Raw genomic sequence first — 18,001 nt, 5'->3', positions numbered from 1 at the left:
GGTAAACCTCCGCCCTTAATGCGGGAAGTAACCGCCCCCCAAATATCTACGGGGCGTGTACAGCCTGAGACCCCCGATATGTACAGCCTGAGACCCCCGATATGTACAGCCTGAGACCCCCGATATGTACAGCCTGAGACCCCCGATATGTACAGCCTGAGACCCCGATATGTACAGGGCAGAGACCCCCGAAATGTACAATGTATACACAGAGACCCCCGATATGTACAGCCTGAGACCCCGATATGTACAGGGCAGAGACCCCCGAAATGTACAATGTATACACAGAGACCCCCGATATGTACAGTGCAGAGACCCCCGATATGTACAGCCTGAGACCCCCGATATGTACAGCCTGAGACCCCCGATATGTACAGCCTGAGACCCCCGATATGTACAGCCTGAGACCCCGATATGTACAGGGCAGAGACCCCCGAAATGTACAATGTATACACAGAGACCCCCGATATGTACAGCCTGAGACCCCGATATGTACAGGGCAGAGACCCCCGAAATGTACAATGTATACACAGAGACCCCCGATATGTACAGTGCAGAGACCCCCGATATGTACAGCCTGAGACCCCCGATATGTACAGCCTGAGACCCCCGATATGTACAGCCTGAGACCCCCGATATGTACAGCCTGAGACCCCCGATATGTACAGCCTGAGACCCCGATATACACAGTGCGGAGACCCCCGAAATGTACCGTGTATACACAGAGACCCCCAATATGTACAGTGTATACACAGAGACCCCGATATGTACAGTGTATACACAGAGACCCCCAATATGTACAGAGTATACACAGAGACCCCGATATGTACAGTGTATACACAGAGACCCCCGATATGTACAGCCTGAGACCCCCGATATGTACAGTGTATACACAGAGACCCCCGATATGTACAGTGTATACAGAGACCTCCGATATGTACAATGTATACACAGAGACCCCGATATGTACAGTGCAGAGACCCCCGATATGTACAGCCTGAGACCCCCGTTATGTACAGCCTGAGACCCCCGATATGTACAGTGTATAAACAAAGACCCCCGATATGTACAGTGTATACACAGAGACCCCCGATATGTACCGTGTATACACAGAGACCCCCGATATGTACAATGTATACACAGAGACCCCCGATATGTACAGAGTATACACAAAGACCCCCGATATGTACAATGTATACACAGAGACCCCCGATATGTACAATGTATACACAAAGACCCCCGATATGTACAGTGTATACACAGAGACCCTCGATATGTACCGTGTATATACAGAGACCCCCGATATGTACAGCCTGAGACCCCCGATATGTACAGCCTGAGACCCCCGATATGTACAGTGTATACACAGAGACCCCCGATATGTACAGTGTATACAGAGACCCCCCCGATATGTACAATGTATACACAGAGACCCCGATATGTACAGTGCAGAGACCCCCGATATGTACAGCCTGAGACCCCCGTTATGTACAGCCTGAGACCCCCGATATGTACAGAGTATACACAAAGACCCCCGATATGTACAATGTATACACAGAGACCCCCGATATGTACAATGTATACACAAAGACCCCCGATATGTACAGTGTATACACAGAGACCCCCGATATGTACAGTGTATACAGAGACCCCCCGATATGTACAATGTATACACAGAGACCCCGATATGTACAGTGCAGAGACCCCCGATATGTACAGCCTGAGACCCCCGTTATGTACAGCCTGAGACCCCCGATATGTACAGTGTATACACAAAGACCCCCGATATGTACAGTGTATACACAGAGACCCCCGATATGTACCGTGTATACACAGAGACCCCCGATATGTACAATGTATACACAGAGACCCCCGATATGTACAGAGTATACACAAAGACCCCCGATATGTACAGTGTATACACAGAGACCCCCGATATGTACCGTGTATACACAGAGACCCCCGATATGTACAGTGTATACACAGAGACCCCCGATATGTACCGTGTATACACAGAGACCCCCGATATGTACAATGTATACACAGAGACCCCCGATATGTACAGAGTATACACAAAGACCCCCGATATGTACAGTGTATACACAGAGACCCCCGATATGTACCGTGTATACACAGAGACCCCCGATATGTACAGTGTATACACAGAGACCCCCGATATGTACAGTGTATATACAGAGACCCCGATATGTACAGTGTATACACAGAGACCCCCGATATGTACCGTGTATCCAGAGACCCCCGATATGTACCGTGTATACACAGAGACCCCCGATATGTACAGAGTATACACAAAGACCCCCGATATGTACAGTGTATACACAGAGACCCCCGATATGTACCGTGTATACACAGAGACCCCGATATGTACAGTGTATACACAGAGCCCCCGATATGTACAGTGTATACACAGAGACCCCCGATATGTACAGTGTATACACAGAGGCCCCCGATATGTACCGTGTATCCAGAGACCCCCCGATATGTACCGTGTATACACAGAGACCCCCGATATGTACAGTGTATTCACAGAGACCCCGATATGTACAGTGTATACACAGAGACCCCCGATATGTACAGTGTATACACAGAGACCCCCGATATGTACAGTGTATACTCAGAGACCCCCGATATGTACAATGTATACACAGAGATCCCCGATATGTACAGTGTATACACAGAGACCCCCGATATGTACAATGTATACACAGAGACCCCCGATATGTACAATGTATACACAGAGACCCCCGATATGTACAGTGTATACACAGAGACCCCCTCAATAGTACAAAGTCAACAGTGGTAAAACTGTCATGTTAAAGTCATAACGGAAGGGACCTCCTGGGTTATTAGGACCTCCATGGTCATCAGGACCCTCAGGGTCATCAGGACCGTCAGGGTCATCCGGGCCTCTTGGATTATTAGGACCTCCTGGGTTATTACAACCTCCATGGTCATTGGGACCTCCTGGGTTATTAGGACCTCCATGGTCATCAGGACCCTCAGGGTCATCAGGACCGTCAGGGTCATCCGGGCCTCTTGGATTATTAGGACATCCTGGGTTATTAGGACCTCCATGGTCATCGGGACCTCCTGGGTTATTAGGACCTCCATGGTCATCAGGACCCTCAGGGTCATCAGATTTCCAGGGTCCTCGTGTCCAACCCCTGGCTCAATGCAGGAGTCACTACGCCCTCTCAGACAGATGTCTGTCCAGGCTCTGTGAAGACTTCCATTGAGGGAGACCTCACCACTAGAGTTGAGTGAATTTTTCAATATTCGGTTGGGATTACGTTCGCTGGTGAAGGTGTTTTTGTAGCATTAGCTGTACGTAGCTGGACATCATTGGAGTCAATGGGAGAAGAAATGAGTGAATATGTTCCGATACGATAATCAAACATAAATTCGGCACGGATATGGCAAATTTGGATTCGGCGATCATTTCGAACATATTCGCTCAACTCTACTCAGCACCTCTCATGGCCGCCTGCTTCACTCACTGATCACACAATCCATTTATCTCGACAGTCTGAAAGATTTGGTTCTGGACGAGCCGCGTAATTCTGGGTCTGAAACACGGAAAAGCTTTATCCTCCAACGGCCGGACATTGTGAGAAATAAAAAGTGTGGAGACATTGAAACAAGACGTTACACAAAGCACAAAGCGATGATTTCACCACCCGGCCAATTGGTTATTAGGGGTCTTGTGATGGACCCGCCACTTCTACACCTATTCTCCTAATTCTGGGGAAGGATATTTTGTAAAGCAGCTGCCACATAATGTTGAAGCTCATTTCTCTCACAAACCTCGTATTGTTTCGTTTTATTGCAAGATGAGGAAATCTCTGCTTTTCCACCATCAGATTTATGGGGGTCCACCGTATATACGTCCATGGATGATGGAACAGCAAGATACAGAAAGTGTTCTCCAAGTCTGCGGCCCTCAGAGATCGGAGCGCTTCTACCTGCTACAAAACATATTTGTCACAGTAAGAAAAGGCGGACGAGACCTTCAGCACAAGGAGCGTCGTCCTTTGTGATTATCCCAGAGATAAATGACAAGTGGTGCCGTCAGCACGGCAGACGGACCCCGGAAACAAGCACTTGTTGGGGGACGCCACATGGGAGCCTTATGGGTATTTGCTTCGAGACCTCTGAGGATCTTGGCTTAAGGACGGGGTTGTTTCCACCAGCAATGTCCGCTGTCTATGTTTAAAAGAAAAATACTTCTAGAAAGTGACTTTTCCACTGACCCGGGCCGTCTACGCTGTGCACGGTGGTGTAAAGATGTCAGAGAGATAACTGGACCCTTAGAAACACTGGTGGAGGGGATACCTTCTGCCAGAAAATCGATTGTGTGCGAGCAGCGGTTCAGGCAGACATGGGCGACATGTTAAACATCTTAAAAGACAGAATTCCTCTGAAAGAGGAAAAAAATCTACTAAAGACGTGACGTAAAGTTATAAGGACCCAGAGAGATAGATCACAGCCCTCAAAGGAAAGAAGCAACTACTCCAGCAGATCAGGGGGTTTGTGGGGTCTTCGAGGCTTTGTTATTCCCATAATAACAAGTCTGCTGACCGGCAAGTAATGGAGCCCACAGATACAATGTATCTAGCCCCAAACAGGATCTAAGAAAAGACCCCCTAATACAGGTAACATATAACGGGTGTAAGGAGGCCAATGGCCGCATAATCAATGGGAGGTATGTGTCGCAGAGATGGCTGCTCCATGTGATGTAACCTGGAGTATTTTCCTTTAGTGCACGTAAGCACTAGGATGTTGTTTGGTGCACCTGGGTCCGGGTTGCGGGTAGCTATGAGAGATGGGCGGGTCAGGCTACCCACATACCTCCTCTGTGGGTATGGCTACAGTCTACATAATGGAGGCTGTTATTTGGCACAGTGATGTGTCTTGGGAGGTAGAAGGTCTCCTGTGTGTGTGGCTCCAGACCGAGCCTGCGAGCTGGACATTGCCCTACCTAAATGAGGTAGAGCAGCTAAGATTTGAGAGGGTTCAGATCAATAAACAGCTGCAGGAAATGCGAAGAAGAGGGCGGCCACTTTCAACCCGAGGTCTGGAGAGACGAAGGGGTCCCCTAAAGGATGGAAGAGTTAGAAGTAGTGACTCCTCTGCTACATCAGTGCTGAGTGGCCTAGACGGGAGGCACTGTAGCGGATGTGGTGACAGAGATTTAGTCCAGACAGAAGGTATAGGGACTAGGAAATCACAACACTGTACTGACCGCCGGGGATGGGGGTGGTCTGACAAAGGGGCAACCCTATCAGAGGAGGTGATAACGTACTGTCCCAAAAGGACTCAGTGACAGGGCCCAATATTGGCAGATGGGCTTATTTCCAAAGGCGACCGAGAAGGGTCTCTGTTCGGGTAAGAGAAGTGTTGTGAATTTGGTTTCTGGGCTCCCCCGGTGGTCACTGGTGGTACTGAACTTGTGTGCTTCATCGCCTCTGTTCACCTGTTTCCATCAGGATGTGGGAGTTGTCTATTTAGCCTTGCTCCTCAGTCATTTCTATGCCGGCCAACAATGTTACCAGAAGCCTTTCTGTTGCATGTTCCTGCTCCTAGACTACTATCAGCTAAGTTGGACTTGTAGTCCTAAGTTTGTTTTGCATTTTTGTTCCAGTTCTCTGTGATTGTTTATTTCTGAGGCTGGAAGCTCTTGTGAGCTGAAATTGCCACTCTGGTGTCATGAGTTGATATTAGAGTCTTAAAGTAATTTCAGGATGGTGTTTTGAAAGGGTTTTCAGCTGACTGTAAAGTTCCCTTTTCTGTCTTCCTACTATCTAGTAAGCGGACCTCAATTTGCTAAACCTATCTTCATACTTCGTATGTCAATTTCCTCTGAAATCACCGACAATATATGTGGGGGCTACTGTCTGCCTTTTGGGGAAAATTTCTCTAGAGGTAAGCCAGGTCTGTATTTTCCTCTGCTAGGGTCAGTCAGTTCTCCGGCTGGCGCTGGGCGTCTAGGGATAAAACGTAGGCACGCTACCCGGCCACTGTTAGTTGTGCGGTAGGTTTAGCTCACAGTCAGCTCGAGTTCCCATCTTCCAAGAGCTAGTCCTTTTTGTATGCTTTACTACGTTCTCTTGCCATTGAGAACCATGACAGTTTGGCCGGCCGAGGGTTAAAATTATTGGCAGAAGAAAGGAGAGAAAAGAAGTCTGCAGAGAATTTTTTTTTTTTTTTTCCTGAGTTTGCTCATTAGTTGATTCACTAGCATCTCTGCTTACTGCAGCCTTCGTCTCTCTCTCCTTCTAATCCTTGAATGGTTCTGATTTCACCTGATGAAAATGGATCCTCAGAGTTTAGCTACAGGTCTGAACAATCTCGCTATGAAGGTTCAAAGTTTACAGGATTTTGTAATTCATGCTCCTATATCTGAACCTAGAGTACCTTTGCCTGAATTTTTCTCCGGGGATAGATCTCGCTTCCAGAATTTCAAACATAATTGTAAATTATTTTTGTCTCTGAGATCTCGCTCCGCTGGAGATCCCGCACAGCAGGTCAGGATTGTAATTTCCTTGCTCCGGGGCGACCCTCAGGATTGGGCATTTGCTTTGGCACCAGGGGATCCTGTGTTGCTCAATGTGGATGCGTTTTTCCTGGCTTTGGGGTTGCTTTATGAGGAACCTCATTTAGAGATTCAGGCTGAAAAAGCCTTGATGGCCCTGTCTCAAGGGCAAGATGAGGCTGAAATATACTGCCAAAAATTTCGTAAATGGTCTGTGCTTACTCAGTGGAATGAGTGCGCCCTGGCGGCGAATTTCAGAGAGGGTCTCTCTGATGCCATTAAAGATGTTATGGTGGGGTTCCCTGTGCCTGCAGGTCTGAATGAGTCCATGACAATGGCTATTCAGATTGATCGGCGTTTGCGGGAGCGCAAACCTGTGCACCATTTGGCGGTGTCTACTGAGAAGGCGCCAGAGATTATGCAATGTGATAGAATTCTGTCCAGAAGCGAACGACAGAATTTTAGGCGAAAAAATGGGTTATGCTTCTATTGTGGCGATTCAACTCACGTTATATCAGCATGCTCTAAACGTACTAAGAAGGTTGATAAGTCTGTTTCAATTGGAACTTTACAGTCCAAGTTTATTCTATCTGTGACCCTGATTTGCTCTTTATCGTCTATTACCGCGGACGCCTATGTCGACTCTGGCGCCGCTTTGAGTCTTATGGATTGGTCCTTTGCCAAACGCTGTGGGTTTAATTTAGAGCCTCTGGAAGTTCCTATACCTCTGAAGGGTATTGACTCCACGCCATTGGCTAGTAATAAACCACAATACTGGACACAAGTAACTATGCGTATTAATCCGGATCACCAGGAGATTATTCGCTTTCTTGTGTTGTATAATCTACATGATGTGTTGGTGCTTGGATTGCCATTGCTGCAATCTCATAACCCAGTCCTCGACTGGAAAGCAATGTCTGTGTTAAGCTGGGGATGTCAGGGGACTCATGGGGACGTACCTTTGGTTTCCATTTCGTCATCTATTCCCTCTGAGATTCCGGAATTTTTATCTGATTATCGTGACGTTTTTGAGGAGCCTAAGCTTGGTTCACTACCTCCTCACAGAGATTGCGATTGTACCATAGATCTGATTCCGGGCAGTAAGTTTCCAAAGGGTCGTTTATTTAATCTATCTGTACCTGAACATGCTGCTATGCGTGAATATATTAAGGAGTCCTTGGAAAAGGGACATATTCGTCCTTCGTCATCTCCCTTAGGAGCCGGTTTTTTCTTTGTATCTAAAAAAGATGGCTCTTTGAGGCCGTGTATTGATTATCGGCTTTTGAATAAAATCACGGTTAAATATCAGTATCCTTTGCCACTGCTACTGATTTGTTTGCTCGAATAAAGGGGGCCAAGTGGTTCTCTAAGATTGATCTTCGTGGGGCGTATAATTTAGTGCGAATTAAGCAGGGGGATGAGTGGAAAACCGCATTTAATACGCCTGAGGGCCATTTTGAGTATTTAGTAATGCCTTTTGGTCTTTCAAATGCCCCTTCAGTCTTTCAGTCTTTTATGCATGACATTTTCCGTGAATATTTGGATAAATTTATGATTGTGTATCTGGATGATATTTTGATTTTTTCGGACGACTGGGACTCTCATGTCCAACAGGTCAGGAGGGTTTTTCAGGTTTTGCGCTCTAATGTGTGTAAAGGGTTCTAAGTGCGTTTTTGGGGTTCAAAAGATTTCGTTTTTGGGGTACATTTTTTCCCCCTCTTCCATTGAGATGGACCCTGTCAAGGTTCAGGCTATTTGTGATTGGACGCAACCCTCTTCTCTTAAGAGCCTTCAGAAGTTTTTGGGCTTTGCTAATTTTTATCGTCGATTTATAACTGGTTTTTCTGATGTTGCTAAACCGTTGACTGATTTGACTAAGAAGGGTGCTGATGTTGCTGATTGGTCCCCTGCTGCTGTGGAGGCCTTTCGGGAGCTTAAGCGCCGCTTTTCTTCCGCCCCTGTATTGCGTCAGCCTGATGTTACTCTTCCTTTTCAGGTTGAGGTCGACGCTTCAGAAATCGGAGCTGGGGCGGTTTTGTCGCAGAAAAGTTCCGACTGCTCCGTGATGAGACCTTGCGCGTTCTTTTCTCGTAAATTTTCGCCCGCTGAGCGAAATTATGATATTGGTAATCGGGTGCTCTTGGCTATGAAGTGGGCTTTTGAGGAGTGGCGTCATTGGCTTGAGGGGGCTAGACATCAGGTGGTGGTATTGACTGACCACAAGAATTTGATTTATCTTGAGTCTGCCAGGCGCCTGAATCCTAGACAGGCGCGCTGGTCGTTATTTTTCTCTCGGTTTAATTTTGTGGTTTCTTACCTACCGGGTTCTAAAAATGTGAAGGCGGATGCCCTTTCTAGGAGTTTTGAGCCTGATTCCCCTGGTAATTCTGAACCTACAGGTATCCTTAAGGATGGAGTGATATTATCTGCTGTTTCCCCAGACTTGCGACGGGTCTTGCAGGAGTTTCAGGCGGATAGACCTGATCGTTGCCCGCCTGGTAGAATGTTTGTTCCTGATGATTGGACCAGTAGAGTCATATCGGAGGTCCATTCTTCTGCGTTAGCTGGTCATCCTGGAATCTTTGATACCAGGGATTTGGTGGCTAGGTCCTTCTGGTGGCCTTCCCTGTCGCGAGATGTGCGAGGTTTTGTGCAGTCTTGTGATGTTTGTGCTCGGGCCAAGCCTTGTTGTTCTCGGGCTAGTGGATTGTTGTTATCTTTGCCTATTCCGAAGAGGCCTTGGACTCACATCTCCATGGATTTTATTTCTGATCTCCCTGTTTCTCAGAAGATGTCTGTCATCTGGGTGGTGTGTGACCGTTTCTCTAAGATGGTCCATTTGGTCCCCTTGCCTAAATTGCCTTCCTCATCCGAGCTGGTTCCTCTGTTTTTTCAAAATGTGGTTCGCTTGCATGGTATTCCGGAGAATATCGTGTCTGACAGGGGAACCCAATTCGTGTCTAGATTTTGGCGAGCGTCCTGTGCTAGGATGGGCATTGATTTGTCTTTTTCGTCTGCTTTCCATCCTCAGACTAATGGCCAGACCGAGCGAACTAATCAGACCTTGGAGACTTATTTGAGGTGTTTTGTGTCTGCGGATCAGGATGATTGGGTTGCCTTTTTGCCCTTGGCGGAGTTTGCCCTCAATAATCGGGCTAGTTCTGCCACCTTGGTTTCTCCTTTCTTCTGTAATTCGGGGTTTCATCCTCGTTTCTCTTCCGGTCAGGTGGAGTCTTCGGATTGTCCTGGAGTGGATGCTGTGGTGGAGAGGTTGCATCAGATTTGGGGGCAGGTGGTGGACAATTTGAAGTTGTCCCAGGAGAAGACTCAGCATTTTGCCAACCGCCGTCGTCGTGTTGGTCCTCGTCTTTGTGCTGGAGACTTGGTGTGGTTGTCTTCTCGTTTTGTCCCTATGAAGGTTTCTTCTCCTAAGTTTAAGCCTCGGTTCATCGGCCCGTACAAGATATTGGAGATTCTTAACCCTGTGTCCTTTCGTTTGGACCTCCCTGCATCTTTTTCTATTCATAATGTCTTCCATCGGTCATTGTTGCGCAGGTATGAGGTACCGGTTGTGCCTTCCGTTGAGCCTCCTGCTCCGGTGTTGGTTGAGGGTGAGTTGGAGTACGTTGTCGAGAAGATCTTGGACTCCCGTGTTTCCAGACGGAGACTGCAGTATCTGGTCAAGTGGAAGGGCTACGGTCAGGAGGATAATTCTTGGGTGACAGCCTCTGATGTTCATGCCTCCGATTTGGTCCGTGCCTTTCATAGGGCTCATCCTGATCGCCCTGGTGGTTCTGGTGAGGGTTCGGTGCCCCCTCCTTGAGGGGGGGGTACTGTTGTGAATTTGGTTTCTGGGCTCCCCCGGTGGTCACTGGTGGTACTGAACTTGTGTGCTTCATCGCCTCTGTTCACCTGTTTCCATCAGGATGTGGGAGTTGTCTATTTAGCCTTGCTCCTCAGTCATTTCTATGCCGGCCAACAATGTTACCAGAAGCCTTTCTGTTGCATGTTCCTGCTCCTAGACTACTATCAGCTAAGTTGGACTTGTAGTCCTAAGTTTGTTTTGCATTTTTGTTCCAGTTCTCTGTGATTGTTTATTTCTGAGGCTGGAAGCTCTTGTGAGCTGAAATTGCCACTCTGTTGTCATGAGTTGATATTAGAGTCTTAAAGTAATTTCAGGATGGTGTTTTGAAAGGGTTTTCAGCTGACTGTGAAGTTCCCTTTTCTGTCTTCCTACTATCTAGTAAGCGGACCTCAATTTGCTAAACCTATCTTCATACTTCGTATGTCAATTTCCTCTGAAATCACCGACAATATATGTGGGGGCTACTGTCTGCCTTTTGGGGAAAATTTCTCTAGAGGTAAGCCAGGTCTGTATTTTCCTCTACTAGGGTCAGTCAGTTCTCCGGCTGGCGCTGGGCGTCTAGGGATAAAACGTAGGCACGCTACCCGGCCACTGTTATTTGTGCGGTAGGTTTAGCTCACAGTCAGCTCGAGTTCCCATCTTCCAAGAGCTAGTCCTTTTTGTATGCTTTACTACGTTCTCTTGCCATTGAGAACCATGACAGAGAAGGTGCCAAGCCCCATGGCTTTATGCAGAGGGGGAGGTATGTAAGGAGGCTAATGGCCACATAATCAATGGGAGGTATTTGTCACAAAGATGGCTGCTCCCTGTGATGTAACCCAGAGTATTTTTCCTTTAGTGCACGTAAGCACTAAGATGTCGTTTAGTGCATCTGGGTCTGGGTTGCGGGTAGCTATGAGAGATGGGCGGGTCAGGCTACCCACATACCTTACCTGTGGGTGTGGTTACAGTCTACATAATGGAGGCTGTTATTTGGCACAGTGCTATGTCTTGGGAGGTAGAAGGTCTCCTGTGTGTGTGGCTCCAGACCGAGCCTGCGAGCTGGACATTGCCCCAGCCTGTGTGCCCACAGGCCTGAGGGAGCAGAGAGCCTCGGCTAAGGACATTGTGTGTTGTTTTGTCTGCTCCGAAAGCCATTTACTTTATGTTGTTGCTGCTGGGTTATGAAGCAAATAAACCCGCAGGGACTTCCTTAGAGAAATATGCCTCCTGTCTTCCTCCTGCCGCACCTGAGTGAGTACGATCTCTACACAGGGGTTATTCATCTCCTTGATGATGAGAGGAGCAATATACCAGCTGACCTGAAGATCAACAAGTACAGTGATTGACTGCAGCGGTACTCAGCCCGTGCTAAATGCGATGCACAGGAGCCGTCAGTCTCATGATCTCCTGGATCTGATAGAAGCCAAGCGGTCAGTGAAGTAAACGGCAATAAAAAGCCTGAATTATTAATGAGCGTCACCGCAGAACCAAGACGTCACTGCCTGGATGAAAACAGCGAGGCAGAATCTGTGATACCAGGATTAGCTACAGACCGGGCCCCGACCAGCACCTCACCTCAAGGCCGAGACGTCACCGCCTGGATGAGAACAGCGAGTAAGGATGGTCTGTGATACCAGGGTTAGCTACAGACAGGGCCCCGACCAGCACCTCACCTCAAGGCCGAGACGTCACCGCCTGGATGAGAACAGTGAGTAAGGATGATCTGTGATACCAGGATTAGCTACAGATCAGGCCCCGATCAGCACCTCACCTCGAGGCTGACACGTCACCGCCTGTATGAAAACAGCGAGGAAGAATCTGTGATACCAGGATTAGCTACAGATCGGGCCCCGATCAGCACCTCACCTCGAGGCAGAGACGTCACCGCCTGGATGAGAACAGCGAGTAAGGATGGTCTGTGATAACAGGATTAGCTACAGACCGGGCCCCGACTAGCACCTCACCTTGGGGGCCGAGATGTCACCGCTTGGATGAGAACAGCGAGTAAGTATCTGTGATACCAGGGTTAGCTACAGACCGGGCCCAGACCAGCACCTCACCTCGAGGCCGAGACGTCACCGCCTGGATGAGAACAGCGAGGAAGAATCTGTGATACCAGGATTAGCTACAGACCGGGCCCCGACCAGCACCTCACCTCAAGGCCGAGACGTCACCGCCTGGATGAGAACAGCGAGTAAGGATGGTCTGTGATACCAGGGTTAGCTACAGACAGGGCCCCGACCAGCACCTCACCTCAAGGCCGAGACGTCACCGCCTGGATGAGAACAGTGAGTAAGGATGATCTGTGATACCAGGATTAGCTACAGATCAGGCCCCGATCAGCACCTCACCTCGAGGCTGACACGTCACCGCCTGTATGAAAACAGCGAGGAAGAATCTGTGATACCAGGGTTAGCTACAGATCGGGCCCCGATCAGCACCTCACCTCGAGGCAGAGACGTCACCGCCTGGATGAGAACAGCGAGTAAGGATGGTCTGTGATACCAGGATTAGCTACAGACCGGGCCCCGACTAGCACCTCACCTTGGGGGCCGAGATGTCACCGCTTGGATGAGAACAGCGAGTAAGTATCTGTGATACCAGGGTTAGCTACAGACCGGGCCCAGACCAGCACCTCACCTCGAGGCCGAGACGTCACCGCCTGGATGAGAACAGCGAGGAAGAATCTGTGATACCAGGATTAGCTACAGACCGGGCCCCGACCAGCACCTCACCTCAAGGCCGAGACGTCACCGCCTGGATGAGAACAGTGAGTAAGGATGATCTGTGATACCAGGATTAGCTACAGATCGGGCCCCGATCAGCACCTCACCTCGAGGCTGACACGTTACCGCCTGTATGAAAACAGCGAGGAAGAATCTGTGATACCAGGATTAGCTACAGATCGGGCCCCGATCAGCACCTCACCTCGAGGCAGAGACGTCACCGCCTGGATGAGAACAGCGAGTAAGGATGGTCTGTGATACCAGGATTAGCTACAGACCGGGCCCCGACCAGCACCTCACCTGAGGGCAGAGACATCACCGAGACATCAGATACATTTCTTTTGCACAGGGGCCTCAAGATGTCAGTGTCCGGCCCTAATGTAACACTTAGTATTTGCATTTACCCCTTAACTCCCAAGGGTGGTTTTCACGTTAATGACCGGGCCAATTTTTACAATTCTGACCACTGTCCCTTTATGAGGTTATAACTCTGGAGCTTCAATGGATCCTGATGATTCTGACACTGCTTTCTCGTGACATATTGTACTTTATGATAGTGGTGACATTTCTTTGATATTACTTGCGTTTATTTGTGAAAAAAGCGGAAATTTGGAGAAAATTTAGAAAATTTCTCAATTTTCCAACTTTCAATTTTTATGCCCTTAAATCACAGAGATATGTCACACAAAATACTTAATAAGTAACATTTCCCACATGTCTACTTTACATCAGCACAATTTTTAACCATTTTTTTGTTAGGGAGTTATAAGGGTTCAAAATTGACCAGCAAGTTCTCATTTTTTAAACACCATTTTTTTTAGGGACCACATCACATTTGAAGTCATTTTGAGGGGTCTATATGATAGAAAATAACCAAGTGTGACACCGTTCTAAAAACTGCACATCTCAAGGTGCTCAAAACCACATTCAAGAAGTTTATTACCCCTTCAGGTTTTTTCACAAAACATTTACTTCAGCTCCAATTTGTTTTATTTTACCAAGGGTAACAGGAGAAATTGGACCCCAAAAGTTGTTGCACAATTTGTCCTGAGTACACCGATGCCCCATATGTGGGGGTAAACCACTGTTTGGGCGCATGGCAGAGCTCGGAAGGGAAGGAGTGCCGTTTGACTTTTCAATACAAAATTGACTGGAATTGAGAGCGGATGCCATGTCTCGTTTGGAGAGTCACTGATGTCCCTAATCATTGAACCCCCCCCCCCCCCCACAAGTCACACCATTTTGGAAAGTAGACCCCCTAAGGAACTTATCTAGATGTGTGGTGAGCACTTTGACCCACCAAGTGCTTCACAGAAGTTTATAATGTAGAGCCGTAAAAATAAAAAATCATATTTTTTGACAAAAATGAACTTTTCGCCCCCAATTTTTTATTTTCCCAAGGGTACCAGAAGAAATTGGACCCCAAAAGTTGTTGTACAATTTGTTCTGAGTACACCGATACCCCATATGTGGGGATAAACCACTGTTTGGGCGCATGGCAGAGCTCGGAAGGGAAGGAGCGCCGTTTGACTTTACAATGCAAAATTGACTGGAATTGAGATGGGACGCCATGTTGCGTTTGGAGATCCCCTGATGTGCCTAAACATTGAAACCCCCCACAAGTGACACCATTTTGAAAAGTAGACCCCCCTACGGAACTTATCTAGATGTGTGGTGAGCACTGTGACCCACCAAGTGCTTCACAGAAGTTTATAATGTAGAGCCGTAAAAATAAAAAATCATATTTTTTGACAAAAATGAACTTTTTGCCCCCAATTTTTTATTTTCCCAAGGGAACCAGAACAAATTGGACTCCAAAAGTTGTTGTACAATTTGTCCTGGGTACACCGATACCCCATATGTGGGGGTAAACCACTGTTTGGGGGCATGGCAGAGCTCGGAAGGGAAGGAGCGCCGTTTGACTTTTCAATGCAAAATTGACTGGAATTGAGATGGGACGCCATGTTGCGTTTGGCGAGCCCCTGATGTGTCTAAACATTGAAGCCCCCCACAAGTGACACCATTTTGGAAAGTAGACCCCCTAAGAAACTTATCTATATGTGTGGTGAGCACTTTGACCCACCATGTGCTTCACAGAAGTTTATAATGTAGAGCCGTAAAAATAAAAAATCATATTTTTGCACAAAAATGAACTTTTCGCCCCAAATTTTTTATTTTCCCAAGGGTAACAGAAGAAAGTGGACCCCAAAAGTTGTTGTGCAATTTGTCCTGAGTATGCCGATACCCCATATGTGGGGGTAAACCACTGTTTGGGCGCATGGCAGAGTTTGGAAGGGAAGGAGCGCCATTTGACTTTTCAATGCAAAATTGACTGGAATTGAGATGGAACGCCATGTCGCGTTTGGAGAGCCCCTGATGTGCCTAAACATTGAAACCCCCCACAAGTGACACCATTTTGGAAGGTAGACCCCCTAAGGAACTTATCTAGATGTGTTGTGAGAGCTGTGATCCCCCAAGTGTTTCACTACAGTTTATAATGCAGAGCCGTGAAAATAAAAAATCCTTTTTTTTTCCACAAAAATAATTTTTTAGCCCCCGGTTTTGTATTTTCCCAAGGGTAACAGGAGAAATTGGAACCCAAAAGTTGTTGTCCAATTTGTCCCGAGTACGCTGATACCCCATATGTTGGGGTAAACCCCTGTTAGGGCGCACGGGAGAGCTCGGAAGGGAAGGAGCACTGTTTTACTTTTTCAACGCAGAATTGGCTGGAATTGAGATCGGACGCCATGTCGCGTTTGTAGAGTCCCTGATGTGCCTAAACAGTGGAAACCCCCGAATTCTAACTGAAGCCCTAACCCAAGCACACCCCTAATCCTTATCCCAACCCTAACCATAACCCTAACCACACCCCTAACCCGAACATGCCCCTAGCCCTAATCCCAACCACACCCCTAACCCCAACACACCCCTAACCCCAACACACCCCTAACCCTAATCCCAACCCTAACCACACCCCTAACTCCAACACACCCTTAATCCTAATCCCAACCATAACCCTAACCACACCCCTTACTCTAATCCCAACCCTAATTCCAACCGTAAATGAAATCCAAACCCTAACTTTAGCCCTAACCCTAACTTTAGCCCCAACCCTAACCTTAACTTTAGCCCCATCCCTAACCCTAACTTTAGCCCCAACCCTAACCCTAACTTTAGCCCCAACCCTAACCTTAACTTTAGCCCCATCCCTAACCCTAACTTTAGCCCAACCCTAACCCTAAATTTAGCCCCAACCCTAACCCTAACTTTAGCCCCAACCCTAACCCTAACTGTAGCCCCAACCCTAACTTTAGCCTTAACCCTAACTTAGCCCCAGCCCTAACCCTAACTTTAGCCCCAACCCTAACCCTCACTTTAGCCCCAACCCTAACTTTAGCCTCAACCCTAACCCTAACTTTAGCCCCAACCCTAACCCTAACTGTAGCTCCAACTCTAACTTTAGCCCTAACCCTAGCCCCAACCCTAACCCTAATGGGAAAATGGAAATAAATACATTTTTTTAAATTTTATTATTTTTCCCTAACAAAGGGGGTCATGAAGGGAGGTTTGATTTACTTTTATAGCGGTTTTTTAGCAGATTTTTATGATTGGCAGCTGTCACACACTAATAAACGCTTTTTATTGCAAAAAATAGTTTTTGCATCTCCACATTTTGAAAGCTATAATTTTTCCATATTTTGGTCCACAGAGTCATGTGAGGTCTTGGTTTTTGAGGGGCGAGTTGACATTTTTATTGGTAACATTTTCGGCACATGACATTTTTTTATTGCTTTTTATTCCAATTTTTGTGAGGCAGAATGACCAAAAACCAGTATTCATGAATTTCTTTGGGGGGGGGGGGGTGTTTATACCGTTCCGCATTTGGTAAAATTGATAAAGCAGTTTTATTCTTCGGGTCAGTACGATTACAGCGATATCTCATTTATATAATTTTTTTATGTTTTGGTGCTTTTTTAAAAAAAACTATTTTATAGAAAAAATAATTATTTTTGCATCGCTTTATTCTGAGGACTATAACTTTTTTATTTTTTCTTTGATGATGCTGTCTGTGGCTTGTTTTTTGCGGGACAAGATGATGTTTTCAGCGATACCATGGTTATTTATATCCATCTTTTTGATCGCGTGTTATTCCACTTTTTGTTCGGCGGTATGATAATAAAGCGTTGTTTTTTGCCTCGTTTTTTTTTTTTTTCCACAGTGTTCACTGAAAGGGTTAACTAGTGGGACAGTTTTATAGGTCGGGACGTTACGGACGCGGCGATACTAAATATGTGTACTTTTATAGTTTTTTTTTATTTAGATAAAGAAATGTATTTATTGGAACAATATATATATTTTTATTCTTTATTTAGGAATTTTATTTTTTTTTACACATGTAAATATTTTTTTTTTACTTTTTTACATTGCCCCAGGGGGGACATCACTGTATAGTGACAGATCGCTGATCTGACACTTTGCTATGCACTGTGTCAGATCAGCGATCTGACGTGCACAGCTCCTGGCTTACCAACGCCTGCTCTGAGCAGGCACTTGGTAAGCCACCTCCCTGCAGGACCCGGATGCAGCCCCGCGGCCATTTTGGATCCGGGGCCTGCTGGGAGGAGACGCGCGGTACAGCGCGATCACATCGCGTTGCTCCGAGGGTCTCAGGGAAGCCCGCAGGGAGCCCCCTCCCTGCGCGATGCTTCCCTGGGCCGCCGAAACGCTGCGGTCATCTTTGATCGCAGTGTGCCGGGGTTAATGTGCCGGGAGCAGTCCGTGATCGCTCCTGGCACATAGTGCCGGATGTCAGCTGCGATAGTCAGCTGACACCTGGCCGCGATCGGCCGTGCTCCCCCCGTGAGCGCGGCCGAC

Source organism: Ranitomeya variabilis, chromosome 2 (assembly GCF_051348905.1).
Source record: "Ranitomeya variabilis isolate aRanVar5 chromosome 2, aRanVar5.hap1, whole genome shotgun sequence".
NCBI classification, from domain to species: domain Eukaryota; kingdom Metazoa; phylum Chordata; class Amphibia; order Anura; family Dendrobatidae; genus Ranitomeya; species Ranitomeya variabilis.
The sequence above is the reverse complement of the archived record's forward strand: the minus strand, read 5'-3'. Positions refer to the sequence as shown.